Source organism: Scyliorhinus torazame, chromosome 18 (genome assembly GCF_047496885.1).
Source record: "Scyliorhinus torazame isolate Kashiwa2021f chromosome 18, sScyTor2.1, whole genome shotgun sequence".
NCBI lineage: Eukaryota > Metazoa > Chordata > Chondrichthyes > Carcharhiniformes > Scyliorhinidae > Scyliorhinus > Scyliorhinus torazame.
Genome location: NC_092724.1, coordinates 145,386,544 through 145,398,092, shown reverse-complemented (window position 1 = coordinate 145,398,092; position 11,549 = coordinate 145,386,544). Strand labels below are relative to the sequence as shown.

Genomic DNA, 11,549 nt, shown 5'->3' with positions numbered 1-11,549 from the left:
CTGAAATGATGCTTTACTACAACTTAGGTGGACACATCAGTGCAGTATTTAATGAAATGCTAATTTGGGACCCATTCTGCCCAGCATCGAAGAATTGCCCCGATCTCTTACTCAGCATTCATCCCTCATCTAAAACAGAACAAATGGTCATTTAATGGGCACTGTTATTTGTGGGAGCTTTCTGTGCGCAACTTTACGAATGTGTTACCTACGTAATAGCAGGTTGGCTCTAAAATTAGTTGATTGTGAAGAACTTTGTGCATCCTGAGGACAGTTTTCCACAATCACCGCCAATATTTCTGGCATTCGTCAATCTGAGGCCCAGGAGGGCAACTGATGTTTGTATTTCCCCCCCTTTTCTCCAAAGATGGAACATTTCATTTGGTGCTTCTGGCCTTGCCAGGAACTGACAGAACATTCATAAGTTAGACAAAGTGTTTCAAGTGACAGTTTTACTTGAGACTCAAATCTGTCACCGTTTAGCTGGAAAGAAAACCCTCTTAACTCTTGACTCTTTTAATTGACATCAAAATGCTGAAACCACATACAGAGCGCTGCTCCCTCAGTAGTGAAGTACTGCCTGAGGTTCTAAAAGAAACAGATTTTCCAAAAAAAGATACAAAATTCATAAACAAAACAAATCATCCAACATCTAGGATGTGGCTATTCAAATTGCTTCAAATGAAAATCCCGCGTAGAAAGGGGAGAAATATTTTTATTTTTCTCTTGAGAGAAATCAGATCCCGTTGACTCTCCAAAAGTTCAGCACCACCGAACGTTCAAACCTTTTATTTCCTGCTGGCGGTCAGTCTGACTCTCGTGAAAGACTGTCACTTGAAGCATTTTGTTTCACCATGAATGGTTCTGTCAGTTCTTGGCAAGGGCAGAAGCACTAGCGGGATCTTCCACCTGAGGAGAAAATAAAACATTGGGGCCTCAAGTTAACCAGTGAGAAATATTGGCGGAGGATGGTGGAAAACAATCCTCAGAACATCCCAAAGAGCTTCACAGCCAATCACTTACGCTTGAAGCATACTCACTGTTGTTTTGTGGGAAAACGCAGCGGTCAATTTGCACACAATAAGGGCCCACAAAAAATGACAGAATGAGAATTAACGCATTTTAACGGTGGTATTCAAGGGATGAATGGATAAATATTGAATAGAACAACGGGAGATCATTTCTGCTCTGCTTCAATATTGCGATGGAATGTTTGTATTCACCAGAAGCAGAAAAGGCTTTGGTTTAATGTCGCATTTGGTTTGGAAGCCATCTCGAACAATGCAACACTACTGCAAAATGTGTCAACTTAGATTACGGTGAAACATCTTCCAGCTGCCTCAGACCCAGAAACCCGGGTTCGATTCCAGCCTTGGGCGACTGTCTGTATGGAGTTTGCACATTCTTCCCGTGTCTGCATGGGTTTCGCCCGGGTGTTCCAGTTTCCTCTCACAATCCAAAGATGTAGGTGGATTGGCCATGCTAAATTGTCCCTTAGTGTCCAAAGATGTGCAGGTTACATGAAATTATTCGAATTGGGCACAATACCATATTTGAGGCTGAAGCAGTGTTTTATGAAAGTGCATCGTAAGTTCAACTTGTCCCTTTAACCACTTCCTCAACCTGCCCTGCCACCTTCAACGATTTGTGCACATATACCTCCAGGTCCTACAGCTCCTGCATCACCTTTTAGAATTGTATCCTTTATCTAATGTAGCCTTTCCTGAAATCAAAGACAGAAGTTGGAAGTGATACGTTTTGGTTGGCAGAACGAGAAGGACAGCCAGGCTGGTTGAATAAGAGGACGTATTGGCCGATGAAATTCATCACTATCCTCCTCATCTGAGGACCCGGGTTCAATCCCGGCCCTGGGTCACTGTCCATGTGATGTTTGCACATTCTCCCCATGTCTGCATGGGTTTCACCCCCACAACCCACAACGTGCATGGTAAGTGGAGTGGCCATGTTAAATTGCCTCTTAATTGGAAAAAAAATAATTGGGTACTCCAAATTTATTTTTTTTAAATCACTATCCTCCTCACAGTTATCAACACTTCCTAGATTAGTGACATCTGCAAGAGTTGAAATTGTGTCCTGTACATACAAGTCTTTGGTATAAATCCATAAAAACAGTGGTCGAGGACAGATCCCATGGAATATCTCAGTATACCTTTCTCCTGTCTGGAAAACACCACGGGCGGAATTCTCTGAGCCTCCATGCCAATCGGGCGGAGAATTGGCGTTGACGCCAAAATCCGACACGACCCCGGAGAATCGCCGCGAATCACATGCGCAGTCCATGAGGGCCATTGGCAGAGGCTCCCGTGGCGATTCTCCGACGAATACTGTCCGGGTTCCCGACGGCGTAGTTCGAACCACGTTTTGCCTGCCTGGAACAGCTAATGGCGGCTGCAGAGTCAGTCCGTGACCGCCCTGGTGGGGGGCAGGGAAAATTTCACCGGCGGGGGGGGGGGGGGGGGGGGCCTCGCGGATGGCCAGGCTAGCGACCGGGGACCACTAATCCGCGGGTGCGCGAGATCTCCGGGGGCCTTCGGTGCAGGTCCGCGGTATGAGTCCGCCATGTCACATGGGGTGGCCGCCGCCGTGCGTATGCGCGGACGCCCGACCGGAAGTGCAGGGCCCCATTTCAGCAGCCAGAGCTGTGAGGAGTACTCCAGGGCACTGCTAGCCCCCAGCAGTTTGGAGAATCATTCTGGACATTCTTCAGGAAAATCCAGAGTGAAACACCAGGGGCGTCATTCTCCGACCCCCCGCCGGGTCGGAGAATGGCCGTTGGCCGCCGTGAATCCCGCCCCCGCCCCCGCCGAAGTCTCCGAAGGGAGAAAAGTCGGCGGGGCGTTAATGGCGCCGCTGCCGCGGAGAATGTCACGGGTCTGCGCAAGGCAGCCGATTTTCGGACTGCCGATATTCTCCCTTCCGGATGGGCCGAAGTCCCGTCGACGTGATGACCGTTCACGTCGACGTGAATCAAACCTCCTTTTCATCGGCGTGACCCGGTGCTCCAGGCTCACGCCGACCAGCGAGGAGGTGAGTGACGGCCTGGGGGGTTGGCTCTGGGCAGGAAATGGCGTGGCCGCAGACTGATTGCCTGAGGAGAGGTGTGTCTCGGCTTGTGTGTGTGTGCGGCGGGGGTGGGGCGGGGGGGTGGTTAGAGTAGGCTGGGCTCCGGGGGAGTGCCGGGAGGGGGTCCGTGCCGGGGTGGAGGTTGGGGGTTGTGGAGGGGGTCCGTGCCGGGGTGGAGGTTGGGGGGGGGGTCCGTGCTGGGGTGGAGGTTGGGGGTTGGGGAGGGGGTCCGTGCCGGGGTGGAGGTTGGGGAGGGGGTCCGTGCCGGGGTGGAGGTTGGGGAGGGGGTCCGTGCCGGGGTGGAGGTTGGGGAGGGGGTCCGTGCCGGGGTGGAGGTTGGGGAGGGGGTCCGTGCCGGGGTGGAGGTTGGGGAGGGGGTCCGTGCCGGGGTGGAGGTTGGGGAGGGGGTCCGTGCTGGGGTGGAGGTTGGGCTTTGGGGAGGGGGTCCGTGCCGGGGTGGAGGTTGGGGGGGGTCCGTGCTGGGGTGGAGGTTGGGGGTTGGGGAGGGGGTCCGTGCCGGGGTGGAGGTTGGGGGGGGGTCCGTGCTGGGGTGGAGGTTGGGGGTTGGGGAGGGGGTCCGTGCCGGGGTGGAGGTTGGGGAGGGGGTCCGTGCTGGGGTGGAGGTTGGGGGTTGGGGAGGGGGTCCGTTATGGGGTGGAGGTTGGGGAGGGGGTCCGTGCCGGGGTGGAGGTTGGGGAGGGGGTCCGTGCCGGGGTGGAGGTTGGGGGGGGGGGGGGGGGGTCCGTGCCGGGGTGGGTGATGGGAGGGCAAATGAGTTGGTCCACCTGGCCAGGTGCCAGCCTCCAACAGTTGGACCCATGCGGTCCATGCCACCTGGCTGGGGGGAGGAGGGGATATGGGCAATGATGACATGTCGTCGTTCCCCTCCCCCCCTCCAGGCCGTCATGTTTTCAGACCATCCAGCGATGTTGGCCGCCGTGGTGGCAGCCGCTCATGTCTATGTTGCCCTGGATGAGGAGGAGGAGGAGGAGGAGGAGGAGGAGCGTGCCAGAGAGGCGGCGCAGGCTGCCGCAGAGGGGCAGGCGGCAGCCGCCCAGGCTGGAGGGACACCTGACCGACAGGACGAGGAGGGGGAGGAGGACGTCGCGGCCCCACGGCAACGGAGGCACCCGAGGGCGCACCGTGTGTACCGGCCCCGGCAGTCATACCAGGACCTCACGGACCGGGAATGCAGGAGGAGACTCCGGATGAGCCGGGAAACCGTGGCAAACATCTGCCACCTGCTGGCACACCTGTCACCGCGTGGCACTGGCGGGGGACACCCTCTCCCCGTGTCCGTCAAGGTTACGGTGGCCCTGAACTTTTATGCAACGGGGTCATTCCAGGCACCGAGTGGGGACCTGTCCGGCATATCGCAGACATCGGTGCATCGGTGCATCCGGGCAGTGACAGATGCCCTTTATGCCATGGCGCACCGCTACATCCGCTTCCCCGTGGACCGGGCCAGCCAAGATGCCCGGGCCGTGGGCTTCTCTGCCATTGCCGGGTTCCCCATGGTCCAGGGCGCGATCGATGGGATGCACGTCGCCGTGCGGCCACCTGCAGATAACAGGGCCGTGTTCACTAATAGGAAGGGGACCTATTCGATGAACGTACAGGTGGTCTGCGACCACCGCATGATGATCCTGCACGTCTGCGCCCGTCACCCAGGCAGTGTACACGACTCATTCGTGTTGTCGCGGTCATCCATCCCCGGCATGTACGAGGGACGCCATCCCCGGCTGAGGGGCTGGTTGCTGGGCGACAGGGGCTACCCATTGCGATCGTGGCTGATGACGCCTATACGGAGGCCACGCAATGAGGCGGAGAACCGCTACAATGATGCCCATGTAGCGACAAGGGGAGTGATCGAGAGGTGCTTTGGCGTGCTGAAGATGCGTTTCAGGTGCCTGGACCTCTCTGGGGGCGCCCTCCAGTTTCGGTCAGATAGGGTCGGCCGCATCATTGTGGTGTGCTGCGTCCTGCACAACATAGCCCAGCAGAGGGGCGATGTGCCGCAGGCAGAGGAGGGCGGAGTGGAGGAGCAGCAGGAAGAGGCCCAGTCCTCCCAGATGAGGGGGATGGGGGCAATGGTCAGGGCAGACGGGGTAGACACAGACGGGTGGCTGTCCACCGTTACCGGCTGGCCCAGCGGGCACGGGACAGACTGATAGACGCCCGCTTCACTGACTAGATGGGCGTGGGAATCGGGTAGTATGGCCACAGACCGCACACCATGACAACAGCCGACCACCCACACCCCCCACCCATCCACCCACCCAGCACCCTCACCCCCCTCCCCAACCCCACACACCCCACCCGCATGCACACCACCCCCCCACTCCCAATTGCCGATCCACCGGCGGCACAACGGGCCGGGCTCACCCAGTTGCAGGTGGACGCGTGTCTATCGCAGGCCATGGAGAATGATGACAACCCGCCTCCGATGAGCTCCTGGCTCTACATCGTTGGACTATGTCTGACCCATGGCCACAGTACCACCATCCACCCGGACCATCCCTGCATGCGGCTGTGACACTGCAGCGCACGGTCCCGTCCTCTGCCCGGGGGATGTTGATGGCGGCCCAGGGGGAAGGGGGCAGACTCACCTGGGGCTGAGGTAAGACCACCCCTCACACACACACTTGCGCTCAACGTACATGACACCCCCGCACACTTTGGACAGAGCACAAAGGCAGCTTCGGTAGGTGTAACATTGACTTTAATAACCAAAGGAGTTCATGCACGTGCCCTAGCCCCTAAAACTCATCTGTGCCCTGCACCCGTGCCAACTTACTCAGTGTCTAATTGTTTGGCCTTACGGGCCCTTTGACTACGTCTACGTGGTTCCCCAGACGGTACAGCAGAACTGGAGGTGGACTCCTGTGATTCCTGCCCTCTGACACTGGATCCCTTTGGCGGCCGTTTCCTGGGGCGTCCTGGCCTAGATGGGCCAGGCTGCGGCCCGGGCGACTGGGATGGCGAGCTGCCAGCCTGTCCTGCCCGTTGCCCACCCGATGCACCTGGGACGGAAGGGGGGGAGTCCGAGGTGTCGCGGTGTACCGGGACCTCCCCTACAGAGGGAGCCGGGACGGACCACACCACCTCCTCCTCCCTCGGGGTGCCCGATGGCCCCCAGGCCTCTACATGGGTGGGGGATGCGAACGGACTGGCCATCCGACGCGCCCCCGACATCTGGCGCTGCCAGTCCTGGAGGCCCGTGCTGGTATCGACAGGGGTCTGCAGGTTTGCAGCCATGGAGCCCAGGGGGTTGTCGAACTCTGTCTGCAACAGTGCGACGCCAGCTCGCACATGGCCACTGGCGCCGATGCCCTCAGCGATGGCCTGCTGAGACTGGGCCATGGCCTGCAGAGACTGGGCCATGGCCTGCAGAGACTGGGCTATGGCCTGCTGAGACTGGGCCATGGCCTGCTGAGACTGGGCCATGGCCTGCTGAGACTGGGCTATGGCGTGCTGAGACTGGGCTATGGCGTTGAGCGCCTCTGCCATCTGGCGCTGGCACTGGCTCATGGCCTCCTGTGAGAGGGCAGCCATTTCCTGGGCCACAGACGCCGCCTGCACGGAAGGCCCTAGGCCTCGCAAACCGTTCCCCATGTCTGACACCGTCGCACCCATTGCCTCCACCGCGGACGCCACCCGTGCGGTGTCAGCCTGGGTGGCACGCATGACCGGGACCACTCCCAGCTCCTGGACGCGGGTGGACTCCTCCACCTGCGACCGCAGCCGCCGCAAGCCACCCGTCACCCTATTCGCTCGTCTCCGTGTCGGTGGTTGCATCGGATCTATGTGTGGGTGTGGTAACTGCAGGAACCCGGGATCCATCTGGGCGGCAGATGTTCGCTTGGCCTGGGCTGCCCTCCGACCGCCCGGTCCCTCTGCTGCTCCTACCTCCACCTGCTGTACCGGGACGGCTGTGTTGTGCGCACCAGTGAGTGTACCAGACGCCTCATCACTAAAGTGCCCAACCGTGGTGAGTGTTTCTGCGATGGTGGAGGGTGTTGGTGACAGCAGTGGCGTTGTGTCGTGCTCTTCGTCCCACTCTGAGTCCATGGCACTTTGGGGTGGGGGTTCGTCTCCACCCATCCACTCTGAGTCACTGTCCGGTATTTCGTCTTCCCGGTTAGGGGTGTCCTGGGTAGTGCTGTCCCGGGTAGTGCTGTCCCGGGTAGTGCTGTCCCGGGTAGTGCTGTCCCGGGTAGTGGTGTCCCGGGTAGGGGTGTCCTGGGTAGTGGTGTCCCGGGTAGGGGTGTCCTGGATAGTGGTGTCCTGGGTAGTGGTGTCCTGGCTCGGATGTGACGGGGGCCTGTGGCTGCCCCCCTCATCGCTGGGTGGTCGCTCCCGCACGTGACGGGGGTGTCGTCTCCCTGTTGCTCCAGGTCTCTCCGTCTCCCGTGGTCTCCGAGGGGCATCCTGCGGGCGTCGCATGCTGGAGGGTCCGGGTCTCTCCGTCTCCCGTGGTCTCCGAGGGGCATCCTGCGGGCGGTCTGCATCTGCGGGGATGGGTGCCTGGACGTTTGGTCCTGCGATACACAATGAAGCATGCATGGTTAGACATCAGGCAGTGATCAGGTGATACGGGAGAGGGGGATATAGGGGAGGGGGGATATGGGGACGGGCTGTTGGTGGCTCACTTGCTCGTGGGGCCCCGACCTCTGCATCAGCAACCTCCCGGTCCTCAGGTCCGCCAGCCAGTTCCAGGGCCCTTTCCTCGTGTACGGTCAGTGGCCTCTCATCAGCGGGCCCTCCTCCAGTCCTCACATGCTCCCTATTGTTGTGTGCGCGCTTCTCCTGGGGGGGGGGGGGGGGGGTGGTGGCAGGGGTAAAAGGCAACAGTGTTAGGCAGGTATATGAATGCACGCCATCGGTTGCGCGTGCATTGCAGAGGTTAAGGTTAGGGCTGGATTCACTTGGGGATATGGGGGATATGGGGGAGGGGGGGATATGGGGGAGGGGGGATATGGGGGATATGGGGGAGGGGGGATATGGGGGATATGGGGAGGGGGGAATATGGGGGAGGGGGGATATGGGGGATATGGGGGAGGGGGGATATGGGGGAGGGGGATATGGGGGATATGGGGGAGGGGGGATATGGGGGAGGGGGGAATATGGGGGAGGGGGGGATTTGGGGGAGAGGGGATATGGGGGATATGGGGGACGCTCACCCTGCCTGCTCTGACGAGGTCGTTCACCTTCTTGTGGCACTGGGTGCCTGTCCGTGGTGTTAGGGCCACAGCGGTGACGGCCTCTGCCACCTCCCTCCACAGACGCCGGCTGTGGCGTGGGGCAACTCTGCGGCCGTGCCCGGGATACAGGGCGTCCCTCCTCTGCTCCACCGCATCCAGGAGCGCCTCCACATCGCGTGACTCGAACCTCGGGGCTGAGCGACGGCCAGCCATCAAGTCGGGTGTTGCGGTCGGCTGTTCCGGTCGGGTGGGGGGGAGCTGCGCGGCCTTATGAGCCGTCACGCCGTGCAGCGCGTATGACGCTGCACGCCGTGAACCACTGCGCAAGCGCGGACCCCGTTACGTCGCTGCTAGCCCATTTCGGGCCGCAGACTATCGGCCCATTTTTATGACGTGACGCAAGTGGGATTTGCGCCGTTTTTTGCGCCGATCGGCGGAGTTTCCGCCGATAACGGAGAATTTCGCCCCAGCATTTTGACGCTGGACTGGGGACATAGCCCCATTATTGGAGAATTCCACCCCACAACTCTGTTTCCAGTCACTCAGTCAACCTTGTATCCACATCACCACTATCCCTTTCATTGTCTGGGCTTGAGCTTTGCTGACAAGTTGTGACACTTTCTAAAATACCTTTTGGAAGTCTAGTAAACCATAGACACTTCATTACCGTTTGCTGTTATCTTTGAGGTAACAGCAAAGATAATGGGAGCAATTTAACATACAAAAAACAGAGTCCCGTTTTGCGCACACTCGTTGGTGCAGGAAGAGATCGGGGAGCCATTTTTAAATGGCGCCTCATTCTTTCGACTCCGCCCACCCCCCCATTTGGAATCCCCATCACAGCCTCTGGATCCTCCCAATGCCCCAACTTACCTCTTAGGGGTTACTTAAGCCCCCTCCCTCATCCCACATCTTAAGGGCAGGAAACCGGCATGTTCGATTCCTGGCAAGGACAACTTGGCACCCGAGCACCTTGACACTGCCAGCCTGCCATCCTGGCAGTGCCACCCAGGCACCGTGAGCCTAATGGTTCACTTCACCATGTTAATCTGGATCTCTCCCAGCAAGGGCGAGATCCATATCATGACGTCGCACGAGATCTCGTTAGATCTCGCGAGGCGTTCCGAGCATTGTAGATCTCGCGAGAGATCTCTCACGAGATTTAACAGCCTTGTCACATCACCAAGTCGGGCGGGACGTGGCCATTAAATCACGCCCAATGTTAATACACAAACTGCAAAAGTAATTTGAGGAAACAAGCATGAATTAATGAATTATTTTAAGATCCACAGATAGATAACTGATTCAGGAATATTCATTCTCTCCTAAAATGGTTCAATTTCTTGGAAAAATTACACTGATGAGATCATTAGTGGCAATAATCAGCATGTCATCAATCTTCAGTCTGTCTCTTTTGCAGCTCAGTAAAAGTAAGAATTAATTATTTAAACGTGCACGTATAATGATTGCAAAATATCACATGCTTTAATGGCACTGAAGCAAAATATCATTTTTACGCTGATTTGCAATTAAAAACTATAAAGATCTTCAAATTCTGTGAAACACATTTGCGTCTCTCCTCACACTGCTCAGGCATCCAAGACATGTGTGAGCATTTGTCATCACTACCTCTTTTCAAACAATGCGCCCACAGATTTTGTAAACCTTTGAAATGGTGGAAATTTGACTGCGAGGGACCAGCATTTCCACTGCTGAATTTTCCTTAAGTATAAGATGATCTGATTTGACACAAAATTTAAGCAGTTTCCATTGAACTGACTGGCTGACTGTGCGAAGGAGCTTGAATGAGATAAACTATTGAGCGAGACTAGAGTGAGAAGAGCAAAATTATAACCACATCAACAGCAAGTTACCAGGGAAGAAAAGGTTCAAACTGACTGGCTGTAGCTAGTCTGACAGGAGCTATAACTGAACAAATCACATGTTATACGAGGAAAAATAATTGGTTAGACAGAGAGATTTATCATTTGCTAACTGGCTAAACAGCGCGGTAGCACAATGGTTAGCAGTGTGGCTTCACAGCGCCAGGGTCCCAGGTTCGAATCCCGGCTAGGTCACTGTCTGTGTGGAGTCTGCACATTCTCCCCGTGTCTGCGTGGGTTTCCTCCGGGTGCTCCGGTTTCCTCCCACAAGTCCCGAAAGATGTGCTGTTAGGTAACTTGGATATTCTGAATTCTCCCTTGGTGTACCGAACAGGCGCCGGGATGTGGTGACTCGGGGGTTTTCACAGTAACTTCACTGCAGTGTTAATGCAAGCCTACTTGTGACAATAAAGATTATTAAACTATTATTAGAGGAGGGTTATAACCGACTAATTATCCATTTAAGTGGGGTATAACTAACTGAGCAATTTAAGAAGGGAAGGAATTTAACTGACTGACTACACAGAGAAGGGATTCATAATTGCTGAACAAAAGTGCTGCTGTCAGTCAGTAAACAGCTTGTAAAAATATCTCGCAAGGGACATGCAGAAGTTGCCTGAGAGCGACGGAAGAATAGCAGAGAAAGTGCCCCATGTCCCCGTTGGAGTTCTATAAACAGGCCCCCATCCTCTGCTGAATTAATCGTTTTCCCTCCCTTTCAGAAGAAGCAATCATTGTTCCATTCGATCCTAGTCCAATATCCACATGGCATGCAAAGCATAGCTAGAGAATCCGCTTGGATCGGCAAGTGGATTCCTAAAGCACCTGAAACATATCCTGCTCTGTAATGGAGTAATACTGAGGAAATGATCATCAGACTAAGAGTTTTGTTGTTCAAATATAGAACATATCTGGGGAATCTGATGAGCAAATGCGTGCACAGTACCTTTTTGTTTTTCAAAAATGTCTTGCTGCATGCAGCCGTTTGTCACATGAGCCCTCAGCTGCCGATTGACCTGAATAACGTTTGCTGCATGATTCTTAAAGCTTGAAAACAACACGTTGCTGAGCATGTCGGCGTAGCTGAGGTCATCTGGAGTGTGGGTGTTTATTTTACAGCTTGGCTGCAAATGGTTAACAAGCTTGTAAATTATAAATGGGAAATGGAAGGGTTGAAAAGAGGATGCAGATTAATCCATCATTTTTGAATCACGGCCATTCACCTCAGGCTGAGGAATTTAATGGTAAAATTACCAAACTGGAGAAATCATGTGCACAATTAGCCTATTCACAGACCCATTGTACTTAATGAAAAGCACGGTTATTTTAGTAGCCCCTACTAACTGCCTGATTGTGGACTGGGGACCAACTGGAGCCA

At 55.8% G+C, this 11,549-nt stretch overlaps 1 long non-coding RNA gene across 1 annotated transcript; it reads right to left on the bottom strand.

Moving 5' to 3' along the window:
* Positions 1-500: 500 nt before the first annotated feature.
* LOC140394861 (uncharacterized) lies at positions 501-11,217 on the bottom strand. Its single transcript, XR_011936048.1, has 2 exons — positions 11,118-11,217; positions 501-909 (listed from the first exon to the last, which is right to left on the bottom strand). It is a non-coding gene; the product is annotated as an uncharacterized lncRNA (long non-coding RNA).
* Between the last annotated feature and the right edge of the window lie 332 nt (positions 11,218-11,549).